This window comes from Monodelphis domestica, chromosome 8 (genome assembly GCF_027887165.1).
Source record: "Monodelphis domestica isolate mMonDom1 chromosome 8, mMonDom1.pri, whole genome shotgun sequence".
Classification (NCBI taxonomy): domain Eukaryota; kingdom Metazoa; phylum Chordata; class Mammalia; order Didelphimorphia; family Didelphidae; genus Monodelphis; species Monodelphis domestica.
In genome coordinates, this window is record NC_077234.1 from 255799097 (window position 1) to 255815621 (window position 16525).

General features: G+C 33.3%; 1 pseudogene; it reads left to right on the forward strand.

Moving 5' to 3' along the window:
• The first annotated feature begins 9389 nt into the window (after window positions 1-9389).
• Window positions 9390-16525, forward strand: part of LOC100029127 (actin nucleation-promoting factor WASL-like) — a 77954-nt pseudogene continuing 70818 nt past the window's right edge.

Consider the following 16525-nt stretch of genomic DNA (forward strand, 5'->3'; position numbering starts at 1 on the left):
AAAATGGTAACTAGGTGATTTAAGATTTCTAAGGCATAAGAGATGACTAAAGTACTTATTATACTTAATGTAATCAAGGGGGAAATGGAGTTATACTGATTGTTTTTCTTGTAAGAAGCTGATAACTAAGAAGTTTAAAATATCTATGATACCTGAAGTACTTAGGATATATAGGTACTGAAGGATATTTAAGAACTTTATCACTCTTAGGGCCATGAATAAGAGTATATTTAGATAGAGAGCAAGTAGTAATTTGAATATGGTAGAATTTTTTTAAAGGAATAAAAAGGATAATACAATGGGAAAAGAGGAAAGAAAAGAGTGGGTATAATTATCTCAAAGGAGTAATGAAAGAATAAATACAATGGAAGGGAAGGTGAGGGAGTGGCAGACAATTCTTGAACTTTAATCTCAAAAAAATTGGCACACAGTAGAAATAACATATGCACTCATTTAGTTACAGAATTATATATCTACTAGGGAAATAAGAAGGCAATGAGGAACAACAAAAGGAAGGGGAACTGAGGAGGTAAAGAAATAAAAGCAAAAAAAAAAGTTGTGAACAGGGAAAGGCTAAAAGGAGAGAAAGACAAGCACAAGTAGCAGAGAATAAGATGGAGAGAAATACACAGTAATTCTATTTCTTAATGTAAAAAGGATGAACTCACCCATAAAATGGAAGCAGATATTAGAGTGCATTAAAAGACAAAGTCCCACAATATGCAATAAAAGAAATTCATTTAAAGTAGGGAGACAATGAGGAAGGTATATACGCATAGGGGAGTAAGAGGATGGAGCCAAATCTATTGGGCATCAACTGATAAAAAGAAGGCAGCTAATCAACATGTATGCACCAAATAGTATAGCACCCAAATTTCTAATGGAGAAACTAGGAGAAATAAAGGAGGAAATAGACAGTAAAACCATATTAGTGGGAGTTTGAACCAACCACTATCAAATTTAGATAAATCAAATCAAAAAATAAATAAGAAAGAGGTAAAAGAAGTGAATGGAATTTTAGAAAAATTAGAGTTAATAGACATATGGAGAAAAATAAATAGAGACAAAAAAGAATACACCTTCTCAGCACCACATGGCACATTCACAAAGATTGACCATACTCTAGGTCACAGAAACATGGCATACAAATGCAGAAAAGCAGAAATAATAGATGCATCCTTTTCAGATCATAAGGTAATAAAAATAATGATCAGTAAGGGTACATGGAGAACCAAATCAAAAATTAATTGGAAATTAAATAATATGATACTACAAAATCGGTTAGTTGGAGAACAAATCATAGAAACAATTAATAATTTCATTGAGGAAAATGACAATGGTGAGACATCCTTTCAAACCTTATGGGATGCAGCCCATTAGGACTTTGATTTATCAAAATTTAATGTTTGATTTATCTAGCCCAAAACAGAGTAATCAAACAAAAAAATAAATAATACAGAGGTAAGAGAAGTGAATGAAATCTTAGAAAAATTAGAGTTAGTAGATATGTGGAGAAAAATAAAAAGGGGAAAAAAGGAATGCACCTTCTTTTCAGCAGCACATGGTACATTCACAAAAATTGACCATGCATTAGGGCATAAAAACATTGCAAACAAATGGAAAAGAGCAGAATAACACATGCAACCTTCTCAGATCACAATGCAATGAAAATAATAATTAATAAGGGTACATGGAGAGGTAAATCAAAATTAATTAGAACTTAAACAATATGATTCTCCAAAACCTGTTAGTTATGGAACAAATCACAGAAACAATAATATCATTGAAAAAAATGACAATGATGGGACATTCTTTCAAAACCTTTGGGATGCAGCCAAAGCAGTCATCAGGGGGAAATTTATATCCTTGAGTTCATATATTAACAAACTAGAGAGGGCAGAAGTCAATGAATTTGGCATGCAAATTAAAAAAAAAATTGAAAGTGAACAAATTAAAAATCCTCAGTTGAAGACTAAATTAGAGATCATAAAAATTAAAGGAGAAATTAATAAAATTGAAAGTCAAAGAACGATTGATTTAATGGATGAGACTAGAAGCGGGTACTTTGAAAAAAACAAATAAAATAGACAAAGTACTGGTCAATCTAGTTAAAAAAAGGAAAGAAGAAAACCAATTTGACAGTATCCAAGATGTAAAGGGAGGCTTCATCTCTACTGGAAAGGAAATTAAGAAAATCATTAAGAACAATTATGCCCATTGATATGGCAAAAATAAAGCAATCTAGGTGATATGGATGAATATTTACAAAAATACAAATTGCCTAGATTAATAGAGGAAGAAATATAATACCTTAAAAAACCCATATCAGAAAAAGAAATTGAACAAGCCATCCAAGAACTCCATAAGAAAAAAGGCTCAGGTCCAGATGGATTTACAAATGAATTCAATCAAACATTCAAAGAACAACTAATCCCAATAATATACAAAGTATTTGAGAGAATAAGCAAAGAAGGGGTTCTACCAAATTCCTTCTGGGACACAAATATGGTACTGATTCCAAAGCAAGGCAGGTCAAAAACAGAGAAAAAAATATAGACCAATTTCCCTAATGAATATAGATGCAAACATCTTAAATAGGATACTAGGAAAAAGACTCCAGCAAGTCATCACAAGGGTTATTCACTATGAGCAGGTAGGATTCATACCAGGAATGCAAGGATGGTTCAATATTAGGAAAACCATCCTCATAGTTTACAATATTAGCAAGCAAACTAACAAAAACCACATGATTATCTCAATAGATGCAGAAAAAGCCTTTGATAAAAATACAATACCCATTCCTATTGAAAACACTAAAAGGCATAGGAATAGAAGAGCCTTTTATTAAAAAAAATAAATAGTATGTAACAACAGCAAACATCATCTGCAATGGGGATAAACTAGAAGCCTTCCCAATAAGATCAGAAGTGAAACAAGGATGCACTTTATCACCTCTATTATTTAACATTGTACCAGAAACTATAGCTGTAGCGATTAGAGAAGGAAAAGAAATTGAAGGTATTTAAATTGGCAATGAGGAGACCGAGCTATCACTCTTTGCAGATGATATGATGATCTACTTAAAGAACTCCAGAGAATCAACCAAAAAGCTAGTCAAAATACTCAACAATTTTAGTAAAGTTTCAGGAAACAAAATAAACCCACATGAGTAATTAGCATTTCTATATATCTCTAACACATCTCAGCAGCAAGAATTAGAAAGAGAAATTCCATTTAAAGTCACCCGAGACAATATAAAATACTTAGGAATCTATCTGCTGAGACAATCAAAGGAACTATATGAACACAATCACAAAACACTCTCCACACAATTAAAACTAGATCTAAACAATTGGAAAAACATTGATTGTTCATGGGTAGGATAATAAAATGACAATCCTACCCAAATTAATTTACTTATTAATGAGATAATTAATGAGTGCCATACTAATTGAACTACCAAAAAACGTTTTTTATTGAATTATAATAAAACATGACAAAGTTCATTTGGAATAACAAAAGATCAAGGATATCCAGGGAAATCATTACAAAAAAATGTGAAGAAAGGAGGAATTGCAGTCCCAGATCTCAAACTATACTATAAAACAGTGGTCATCAAAATTATTTGGTACTGGCTAAGAGATAGAAAGGAGGATCAATGGCATTGACTTGGGATAAATGACCTCAGCAAAACAGTCTATGATAAGCCCAAAGATCCCATCTTTTGTGACCAAAAGCCACCATTTGATTAAAACTGCTGGGAAAATTGGAAGACAGTGTGGAAGAGATTAGGTTTTGATCAACATCTCACACCCTACACCAAGATAAACTCAGAATGGATGAATAACCTGAATATAAAGAAGGAAACTATAAGGAAAGTAGGTGAACACAGAATAGTATATATGTCAGATCTTTGGGAAAGGAAAGATTTTAAAGCCAAGCAAGAGCTAGAAAAAAATCACAAAATGTAAAATCAATAATTTTGTTTACATCAAATTGAAAAGTTTTTGTACAAACAAAACTAATCCATCCAAAATTAGAAGGGAAGCAAAAAATTGGAAAACAATCTTTATAACAAAAAACTCAAACTGATAAAGATCTAAACCAATTGTACAAAAAAATCAAGCCATTCTCCAATTGATAAGAGGGCAATGGAAAAGAATACACAACTTTCAGTTAAAGAAATTAAAACTATTAATAATCCCAGGAAAAAGTGTTCTAAATATCTTATAATCTGAGAAATGCAAATCAAAACAACTCTGAGATATCACTTCATACTTTGCAGATTGGCTAACATGATAGCAACAGAAAGTAATGAATGCTGGAGGGGATGTGGCAAAGTCAGGACATTAATTCATTGCTGGTGAAGTTGTGAAATGATCCAACCATTCTGGAGGGCAATTTGGAAACATGCCAAAAGGGTGATAAAAGAATGTCTACCCTTTGATCCAGCCATAGTACTGCTGGGTTTGTACCCCAAAGAGATAATAAGGAAAAAGACTTGTACAAGAATATTCACAGCTGCACTCTGTGTGGTGGCAAAAAAATTGGAAAACGAGGGGATGCCTTTTGATTGGGGAATGGCTGAACAAATTGTGGTATCCGTTGGTGATGGAATACTATTGTGCTTAAAGGAATAATAAAGCAGAGGAATTCCATGGGGACTGGAACAACCTCCAGGAATTGATGCAGATTGAGAGGAGCAGAACCAGGAAAACATTGTACACAGAAACTGATACCCTGCGGTACAATCGAATATAATGGACTTCTCCATTAGTGGCAATGCAATGACCCTGAACAACTCGGAGGAACCTATGAGAAAAACCACTATCCACATCCAGAGGAAACACTGTGTGAGTAAAAACACCAAAGAAAAACAACTGCTTGAATACATGGATTGAAGGCATATTGTTGGAGATGTAGACTCTAAATGAACATTATAGGGTAAATAACTTGGAAATGGGTTCTGATTAAGGACACATGTAATACCCATTAAATTGTGTATTGGCTGCGTGAAGAGTGGGTGGAAGGAAAGGAGGGAAATAATGTGATTTTTGTAACCAAGGAATAATGTTCTAAATTGACTAAATAAACTTATTCAAATTGAAAAAAAAATTTAAAAAAATGCAAGAAGGGGTCCACAGTCTCTACCAGACTGTCCAAGGGCTTCATGATGCATAAAGGTTAAAAAAAAAGAAATAGTGACTATTTGATGAGCAGAAGATTGAATCAGTGCTTGAGTAATAATGCTTCTTTACCAATTCTGTTCTTAGAATAACTTTTTTTTTAATCTTCCATCATTTTAACTCTGTTTAGATACATATTATATATAGGATATAATCTATTTCAAACTTTAAAGTTCCTTATTTCTGTATATTCAAACTCTCCTTGAGTTACATTTCCTCTAGTTAACCCTCTCCAAATTAAAGAATTGTGTAGAGTACACTCATCTCCTATGCATATCACTAAAGGGGAAAATAAGCAAAATAGTTCAAAACAAAGACATAATCCATAGTTAATCCTCAGCAAAAATAAACTATCCAGAGAATTATAAAACATAAATATACATTACTAGTGAAAATTGAACAAACAAATAATTATCTGACAAAAAAGCTCTTATGGTGAGATATACAGAAATTCAGAAATTAAAGAAATCAATAGAGTTGGAAATAACATAACAAGAGCTCTTGGAAGACTTTTTTAAAGGATTAAAGCAAATTAGGATGATAAAGGAAATCAGGAAATAATGAGGAAAATAAATTAGAAAAAAGGATGAAAATTATGAAAATGCATTTGGTAAAATTGGAATAAAATACTGAAGAAAATAACACCTCAGGGGAGTGACAAGAGGGAAGAGTAGAAATAGGGAAAACTTGAATCATTATGAGAATTATATCCAATCAACCTCAAAATAGCACCTCAAAATGATGGATATACAAATGAATTTATCAAATATTCAAAGAACAACTAACTTAAATATTCCATAAATCATTTGGAAAAATAAGAGAAGGAATCCTTCCATACTTTAAGTGAAACAAATATGTTACTGCTATCTAAACAAAAAAGAGCTAAAACAGAATGACAACTATAAACTAATATCCCTAAATGAACAAAAATTTTAAATGATGCAAAAATTTAAATAAAATGTTAGCCAAGAGATTACAGTATTATATCACAAGAATCATACACCATGATTAGGTGGGTTTTACACCAGGAAGACAGAAATAGTTCAATATTAGGAAAACCATCAGTATAGTTGGCCATATCAACAAAAGAAATAAAAACCATTTGATCATTTCAATAGATGCAGCAAAGGCTTTTGATAAGATAAAACACCCATATCTCATTTAAAAAAAAAACAGAAAGCGCTGGAATAAATGGAGTTTTCATTAAAATGCTAAATTACATCTACTTAAAATCATAAGAAAGTATATAATGGAGATGAATTAAAATCTTTCCGAATGAGATCAGAGGTGAAGCAAGGATGCCCATTATGAACACTCTTATTTAATATTTTATCAGAAAATAAAAATAAATTGAAGGAATAAGTATGATCAATAAGGAAACAAAACTGTCTCTCTTTGCAGATGAAATGATTATTCACCTAGATGATTCTAAAGAATCAACCAAAAAACTAATAAAATAATTAACAACCTTAGCAAAATTGCCGGATACAAAGTAAACCCACACAAATTGTCAACATTTCTACTTACCATCAACAAAGTCCAAAAGCAAGATTTAGAAAGGGAAATTCCATTCCAAATAACTCTGGACAATACAAAATATCTGGGGTACTCCTACCAAAAAAAAATTATGAATATATTTACAAAACACCCTTCACATAAATCCAGACACAAATAACTAGAAAAACATTAATGACTTATGGATAGGCCAAGCTAATATAATAAAAACGATAATCCTACCTAAATTAACCAACCAAACTACTCAAAAATTGTTTCATAGAATTAGAAAAAATGAAAAAAATTCATTAAAAAGAACCATGAATATCAAGGGAATTTCAATGAAAAACAATGAAGGAAGAAGACTTATCCATATCAGATTTCAAACTATATTATAAAGTAGAATTCATTAAAACAATCTTTTACAGTCTATGAAATAGAGTGACTAGTTAAGGGAACAGATTTGGTAATCAAAAACAGTAGCATAGGATAATAACAATTTAGTGTTCCATAAAAAAATATACTTCACTAATAAAAGCTGTTGAGAAAACTGGAAACTAGACATAGACCAATATTTTATACCATATACTAGAAAAAAGTCAAAATGGATATTTAATCTAAAAAAGAATAATATTAAAATACTAAATGAATTAGGAGAATATGGAAAATTTTTCCAATCAGACTTATGAATATATATGGAACTTATGTCCAAACAAGACAGAAAAAAAATTACAAAAAATGAACTAGATAATCATGATGGCATTAAATTTTAAAGCTTTTGTTAAAATAAAACCAAAGCAACTGAGATTGAAAGGGAAACACAAATTTCAGGAAAAATATAGATAAAAAAGGCTTCATCTCACAAATATATGGAGAACTGAGTCAAATTTTTAAGAATAGAAAGGATTTCCCTATTGGAAAATGCTCAAAGGATATGCACAGAGAGTTCAAAGTGGAAGAAATTAAAATTATCTCTAGTTATCTGAAAAAAATGTTTGAAATCACTATTAATTAGAAAAATGCACCTATCAGATTGGTTACAATAGCCCAAAAGGAAAATTACAGATTTTAGATGGGATGTAGGAAAATTGGGACACTAAAATCCCATTGGTGAAGCTGTGAACTTATACAACCATTCTGGAGAGCAATATGGAACCAGGTTCAAAGGACCATAAAACTGTGCATATCCTTTGACCCAGCAATACCAATGACCGAAAATTAGGTGTGTATCCCAAAGAGATCAGAGAGAAGGAAAAGAACCTGTTTATTCCAAAATATTTTAGGAGCATTTTTTGTAGTGTCATAAAATTGGAAACTGAGGTGTTGTCAATCATTTAAGAAATGGATGAACAAGTTGTAGTATATGGTCATAATGAAATATTATTTCCCTAAGAGAAATGATGAACAGAATGAGTTCAGAAAAATCTGGAAAATCTTATATGACCTAATGCAAAGTAAAGTGGTCTTAACTAAGAGAACAGGGTATACAGTCATTTAATGATGAACTTGTGGACCAAGATAAATTCATAATGGGTGGATGACTTGAATATAAAGAAGAAAATTATAAGTAAATTAGGTGAACACAGAATAATATACTTTTCAGATCTATGAGAAAGGAAAGATTTTAAGACCAAGCAAGAGTTAGAAAATATTACAAAATGTAAAATTAATAATTTTGATGACATTAACTTTAAAAGTTTTTGTACAAATAAAACCAATACAACCAAAATTAGAAGGAAAGTAACAAATTGGGGGGGGGGGAAATCTTTATAACAAATAAACCTCTGACAAAGGTTTAATTACTCAAATTTATAAGGAGCTAAATCAATTGTACAAAAAAACAATTCATTCCCTGTTTGATAGATGGACAATAACTGTAGGAGTAGAAATACAGAAGAAAATCAAGGGCTTGATCACATGGTTTGATGGAGATAGGATTGGGGATGTAGACTCTACACCAAGGGTCCCCAAACTACAGCCTGTGGGCCACATGCGGCCCCTCGAGACCATTTATCTGGCTCCCACCGCACTTCCGGAAGGGGCACCTCTTTCATTGGTGGTCAGTGAGAGGAGTACAGGACACATCCTCATCCTGTGCTCCTGGAGCACTGTATGTGGTGGTGCCACAAAGTGCGGCATCATTCACATACAGTACTACTTCTGGTGACATAGTCCTTTGCATGGTGCCTTGTTCTGAGAATCACGTGCCACACAAAGGATGATGTGGCTGCACAATGGAAAGCAGCAGCAGTACAGTGATGGTGGAGATGGGCTGTGCAAGGTGTGGCAAGCCCATCAGAGCCAGCGCTGCAGCCTCCGCTATCCCAGACAGCAGTATACAGTGTCACAAACCCAGCACCGCCTCCAGTCCTGTATTCAGGCATTGGATAGCCGTGATCTGGCCTGTGACATCAGCGGTGGGCCTCTACGGTGAGAAGCCACCACTGCCACTGGGCTTTTCATAAGACACCCCCTGTTTTTTGGGGGGGTCAAATTAATACAAAACAGTGCCTTATTTTTGGGAAAACCCTATAATGTTGTGCATCTGGGGGAGTGTGGTTGCCATTGTACTATGGGGGGCAGTGAGGCATGCGTTTTTTGTATTACGGTATATAATTACAGATCCATTAAATGGACCACAAGAGGACACACACTAGTGTTGTGCTTTTTTTTTTCCTGCCATGGAATCTGGTTGCACAGGACTTACCCATGCAATCAGATTCCTGTGTGAGTTCACAGATCTCAGTGTGGTTCGCACAGGGTAGTGTGAACTGGAAAGGGGGTGGAGGAACCGGCTCTGTGATTGTGCCAGTTCCTGCACCACACCAGTGTGAGCCTGAGGTAAAAGTGGGGTTCCACCAATATGGCCCCTGGTGAGGCTGAAATGATGTGCACTGGGAAGGCTGCACTGATGGGCAGTGCAGTCTGTATGCCTCTGTGTGGGCAAGTTTATTGTTGGTATATTGTTTTTGTAGGGCTGTATATATATATATATATATTTTTTTTTTTACTAATTTTTTAGCTTTTTTTTTTTTTACTAATAGCAATTTGGAATCCCTAGGAAACAATGATGTCAAGAAAGAGAAAATTTGACTCGGAGTGTAGGATATTCAAAGAGCACGGGACTTGTGATTACTGTTTAATGCAGTACAAGGAAAGAGCTGTGTGTTTGATATACCAGAATACAGTATCTGTGTTCAAAGAATACAATTTGCATCAACACTATCCAACTCAACATAAAGATAAATATGATTATTTGGTCAGAGATGTGAGAAAAGATAAAATATTAAAACTGAAAAATACATTGACAACTCAGCAAAATACCTTTGTGAAGCGGAAGCAGCTAAATATTTCATCACTGTGAGCAAGTTTTCAAGTTGCCAAGCTAATAACATGCACTGGCACACCATTCGTGGAGGGGGAATTTGTTGAGTGCCTTCTTTCTGTTGCCAAAGAGATGTGTCCAGAAAAGGCAGACTTATTTAGTACAGTTAGTCTTTCAGGATCTACAATTACATGAATAATTGAAGAAATGGGAGACATTTTGCATCAGCATTTGCAAAACTCTGCAAGAAAACTTTCCTATTTTTCCTTGGCACTTGACTAGAGCAATGATGTTCATGATTCTGCACAACTTCTAATTTTTGTTCGTGGGAAGAATGACAATTTCAGTCACAGAAGAGCTTGCTGCCCTGCAAAGCATCAAAGGAACAACTACAGGAGAGGATAGCTATGAAAAGGTTTCCCAAACTGTGAAGGATTTGGAGCTGGACTGAGCTAAACTAGCCAGGGTGACAACAGATGGTGCTCCTAGCATGGTGGGGTCTAAGAAAGGAGTAATTGCTCTCATTAACCAAGAGACAGACAAACATAACCATTCTCATCCTATAGCCATACACTGCCTCATCCACCAACAAAAATCAAAAGATCTTTGGAAATAGGGTATTTAGAGGAATGTTATTGAATCTAGATCTAGAATAGAAAGGGCTGAGAGGAGGATTAGGTCATGTGTATGCCTACCATGTATTTCCTTATTTTGCCAGAGTTTTCTTGTTACTAATATGTAACAAATGAATTCTTAATTTGATAGAAAAAAAGATGAGCCTATTGTGCATTTAGTAAGAGTTAATTACATTTTTCATATTAAAAATGAGATTATATGTAAGATGATAAAAAGCTGTCCTCTCTGCCCATTTTGACAACAGACAAGAAATTTAGGTGGAAGTCAGACCCTGGAAATTTCTGAAGATACAGGCAAAGATTACTTATAGCATAGGATGTTTGCATTTCCACATGGAATATTAATTAATTCTACATAAGAAAAATGTCATTGCCCTGATTTTTCTATTAGGAACCAAATACTAAAATAAATTAGAACAAATATTTATGAAGTGACATTTTCTCCATGAAGCCTCTTCTGGCTGTCCCAGTTAATCATTGTGTGCTATTTTTCCTTTGAACTATTATATTGCCTACAGTTTATAAAGCCTAATTTAGCACTTAGATTTCTTTCATCAGTTTCTAATTATTTCAAGTATATAAATCTTGTCTTCCCAAAGATATCATAATTTATTTTGAGGCAAAAAAAGTTTGCTTCTATATCCCCCCACAGTACCTAGCATAGTGATGAACACATAGTATCTGTCCAAAAAATACTTATTAAATGATTGTTCCCTACCTACTGCAACTGTGATCTTATTATTCAGTTCCATAACAACCACTTTCTGCTTCTAAAAGATGGTAAGGCATTTGTTTCTTTCCTTTTTTTAACTGAAAATTCACTTTGTTTTGAAAAGTTGGTGACAACACAGATCCTTGAGATAATTGGAGACCCCCTGAGGTGTTACAGAACCAGTGCTGATGATTACTGTCACAGAGCTTCACTATAGTCCTTGTGATCAGCATAGATTCCATTTATGTTCTAATGATATTTCACCACTTTCAATCAAACAGCGTTATTCAGGTTGTTTTTGTTTTTGTAAGAGAGGGAAAAGCAACTTAAGGATGTAAAAGATTTGTTGTCATGGTAGCATTTAAATGGCTTGAAATCAGACCTACCTCATTTAAGAAGCTGTTTTTCTTTTCTTTTTCACCTTCATCTTGGACCTAATTTTTTTTTCCTTTCTTGAGACACATGTACGTGTGTGTGTGTGTGTGAAACAGGGAATTTGCTACCTTATGCATATGTTCTGTTGTTTTGTTTTTAGATCACTGACACAATACAATTAAATATGACCAATAATTCTTTTTAATTTGTGCCTTAAAGTTATACCTACAATCAAACCCTTAGAGATTATCAATCTCAGTATCAAAACTCTATTTGAAGTATATACAAAAATTATATTTTTGGTTAATATGTCGACTAAAAGCAATATGAAATTATCATTCATTTAAATTTATTTCCCAAGAAGGATCTAATGCTTTTCCTTCAGTGTGTAGATGAATAAAGTCATTGTTTGGGGCTGGAAAAGTCTGAGTAATTAAATTTCAAATTTTCTATGGTGTTGCCCCACGAAATAGGACTCTGATATCATGAAAACACAGGCCCAAAATATGTATTTTACTTGTCTTATCTTGTCTCTAGTACTGCCACCCTGATTATGCCTCCTACACAAAGATGTCCTTTTATTATTCAATTATTTCCCATTATATATATTTTAGCCAATAGATGAGACATTATTATTTTTATTGCTTTCTTTGACCATCTTTTCTGGCTTGATAGTGTTAACATCACTTAATGGAAGGGCTATTGTCATCTAATATAGATGGCAAGAAAAGGCTGTGAGAAAGGTTATTATAAGTGAGAAAAAGAGCCATTACTGGTATTACTTTGTCTTTTTTCCATTTTTTTTTTACTGAGAAGTATTAGAAATTTGTTACAGTTTATATTCTTCCATGTTTTGCTTATTATTTCTAGTGATTGCTCATCTCTGTGATAATTTTTCTAATCTCCCCAAACCCAGAGAGAATGATATTCAATTTATTTATTTGTTTGTTTTTCTGTTTATTTATTTATAATAATTTATTAAAAAAAAACAATTTATTTAGTCAATTTAGAACATTATTCCTTGGTTACAATAATCACATAATTTCCCTCCCTCCCTTCCTGCAGCCAACCCACAATTTAAATGGGTATTACTTGTGTGCATGATCAGAACCAATTTTCATGTTGTTGGTGTTTGCATTAGAATGTTCATTTAGAGTCTACTTCCCCAGTCATATCCCCTTGACCCATGTATTCAAGGAATTGTTTTTCTTCTGGGTTTCTACTCCAACAGTTTTCCTCTGAATGTGGATACTGGTTTTTCTCACAGATTACTACAACTTGTTCAGGATCACTGCTTTGCCACTAAAGGAGAAGTCCATTACAATAGGTTGTAAAACAGTGTATCACTCACTGTATACATTGTTCTCCTGGTTCTGCTCCTTTCACTATGCATCACTTCCTGGAGGTTGTTCCAGTTCCCATGGAATTCCTCCACTTTATTATTTCTTTGAGTACCATAGTATTCCATCAACAATATATATCATAGTTGGTTCAACTATTCCCCAATTGAAGGGCATCCTTTATTTTCCAATTTTTTTACCACCTCAAAGAACGCAGCTATGAATATTTTTGTACATGTCTTTTTCATTAATATCTCTTTGGGGTACAAACCCAGCAGTGCTAAATGACTGGATCAAGGGGCAGGCAGTCTTTTAATAGCCTTTAGGCATAGTTCCAAACTGCCTTCGAGAAAGTTTGGATCAATTCACAACTCCACCAGCAATGAATTAATGTACTGACTTTTCCACATCCCCTCCAGCATTCATTTCTTCCCTTTGATGTCATGTTAGCCAATCTGCTAGGTTTCCACCTAGCAGTGAGCACTCTGAGGTGAGAGTTTGCATTTCTCTGCTAATAAGAGATTTAGAACACTTTTTCTTGTGCTTATTAATAGTTTTGATTTCTTTAACTGAAAATTCCTATTCATGTTCCTTGTCCAATTATCAATTGGAGAATTGCTTAATTTTTTTTTGTAAAATTGATTTAGCTCTTTATAATTTTGAGTAATTAGATCCTTGTCAGAGGTTTTTGTTATGAATATTGTTTCCCAATTTGTTGTTTTCCTTCTAATTTTGGATGGATTAGCTTTGTTTGTACAAAAAATCTTTTTAATTTGATTTAATCAAAATTATTGACTTCATATTTTGTTATTTTTTCTAGCTCTTGCTTGGTTTTAAAGTCTTTCCTTTTCCAAAGATCTGACAAGTATACTATTCTGTGTTCATCTAATTTGCTTATAGTTTCCTTCTTTATATTCAGGTCATTCACCCATTCTGAGTTTATCTTGGTGTAGGGTGTGAGATGTTGATCAAAACCTAATTTCTCCTATACTGCCTTCCAATTTTCTCAGCAGTTTTCATCAAATACTGGCTTTTGGTCACAAAAGCTGGAATCTTTGGACTTATCAGAGACTATTTTGCTGAGGTCATTTATCCCAAGTCAATGCCATTAATCCTCCTTTCTGTCTCTTAGCCAGTACCAAATTATTTTGATGACCACTGCTTTATAGTATAGTTTGATATCTGGGACTTCAAGGTCTCTTTCTTTTGCATTTTTTTCATGATCCCTGGATATCCTTGATCTTTTGTTATTCCAAATGAACTTTGTTATGGTTAATCTAATTCAGTAAAAAAGTTTTTCGGTAGATCAATGCATATGGCACTAAATAAATAAATTAATTTGGGTAGGATTGTTATTTTTATTATGTTAGCTCTTCCTACCCATGAACAATCAATGTTTTTCCAATTATTGAGATCTAGTTTTAATTGTGTGGAGAGTGTTTTGTAATTCTGTTCAAATAGTTCCTGTGTTTGTCTCAGCAGATAGATCCCTAAGTATTTTATATTGTCTATGCTGATTTTAAATGGAATTTCTCTTTCTAATTCTTGCTGTGGAGATGCATTAGACATATGTAGAAATGCTGATGACTTATGTCATTTTATTTTGTATTCTGCACTTTTACTAAAGTTTTTGATTATTTTGACTAGCTTTTTGCTTGATTCTCTAAGACTCTTTAAGTAGACCATCATATCATTTGCAAAGAGTGATAGCTTGGTCTCCTCATTGCCAATTTAAATACCTTCGATTTCTTTTCCTTCTTTAATTGCTACAGCTATAGTTTCTGGTACAATGTTAAATAATGGAGGTGATAATGGTCATCCTTGTTTCACTCCTCATCTTATTGGGAAGGCTTTTAGTTTATCCCCATTGCAGATGATATTTGCTGATGTTATATACTGTTTATTTTTTTTTATGAAAGGCTCTTCTATTCCTACACTTTCTAGTGTCTTCAAAAGGAATGGGTGTTGTATTTTGTCAAACGCTTTTTCATAATCTATGGAGATAGTCATGTGATTTTTGTCAGTTTGCTTTTTAATGCAGTAAATTATGAGGATGATATTCCTAATATTGAACCATCCTTGCATTCCTGGTATGAATCCTACTTGGTCATAGTGAATATCCCTTGTGATGATTTGCTGGAGTCTTTTTGCTAGTATCCTATTTTAAATTTTTGCATCTATATTCATTAAGGAGATTGGTCTATAGTTTTCTTTCTCTGTTTTTGACCTGCCTGGCTTTGGAATCAATAACATATTTGTGTCATAACTCCTTCTTTGTAGAATGCCTTCTTCAGTACTGTAAAAATAGACTAGAATCCTGGACTTCAATCCTCAGAAATCCATGCTCCACTTCCCCAGAATGCCCTCTAATCTCACTGAATTCTCACCGGGGCTGAGAGCAAGATGGGGTGTTTAAACCTGGTCGTGAATAGGCTCGCTCTCTTTTGGACTTCCATTTTGGAGCAGATGCGTATCTTTCATGATGTGAGGTTAACTTGTCTAGGCCTCTCTGGCCTAGACATGTGCTTTCTTATTCTGTATTTTCTTTAATCCTTAACCTTTAATAAACCTCATAAAAATATAATACTCCTTGCAGAGAGAAACTAATTTCTACCTGCCTCAGTTTCCCCTAAATTTTTAATCTTTACAGTACCATGTTTGTGTCGTAAAATGGTAGAATTCATTTTTGGCTTATTCTGTCAAATATATTGTTTAAAATAGGGATTACTTGTTTTTTGAAAGTTTGATAGAATTCATTTGTGAATTCATCTGGACCTGGGGATTTTTTCTTAGGGAATTCTTTGATGGCTTGTTCAAATTCTTTTTCTGATATGGGGTTGTTTAAGTAATCTATTTCTTCCTCTGCTAGTCTAGGCAATTTATATTTCTGCAAGTATTCATCTACATCAACTAGATTGCCATATTTGTTGCTATATAATGGTATATAATAGTTTTTAATGATTGCCTTAATTTCCTCTTCATTAGAGGTGAGGTCTCCCTTTTCATCTTGGATACTGTCAATTTGGTTTTCTTCTTTCATTTTTTAAATTAGACTTGCCAATACTTTGTCTATTTTATTTGTTTTTTCAAAGTACCAGCATGTAGTCTATTTATTACATCAATAGTTCTTTGACTTTCAATTTTATTAATTTCTCCTTTTATTTTTAGGATCTCTAATTTACTCTTCAGCTGAGGATTTTTAATTTGTTCACTTTCTAGTTTTTTAATTTGCATGCCCAATTCATTGACCTCTGTCATCCATAATTTGTTAATATATAAACTCAGGGATATAAATTTCCCCCTGAGTACTGGTTTCGCTGCATCCCATAGGTTTTGAAAGGATGTCTCATCATTGTCATTTTCGTCTATGAAGTTATTGTTTCTATGATTTGTTCTTTAACTAACTGATTTTGGAGAATTGTATTATTCAATTTCCATTTAATTTTTTATTTACTTCT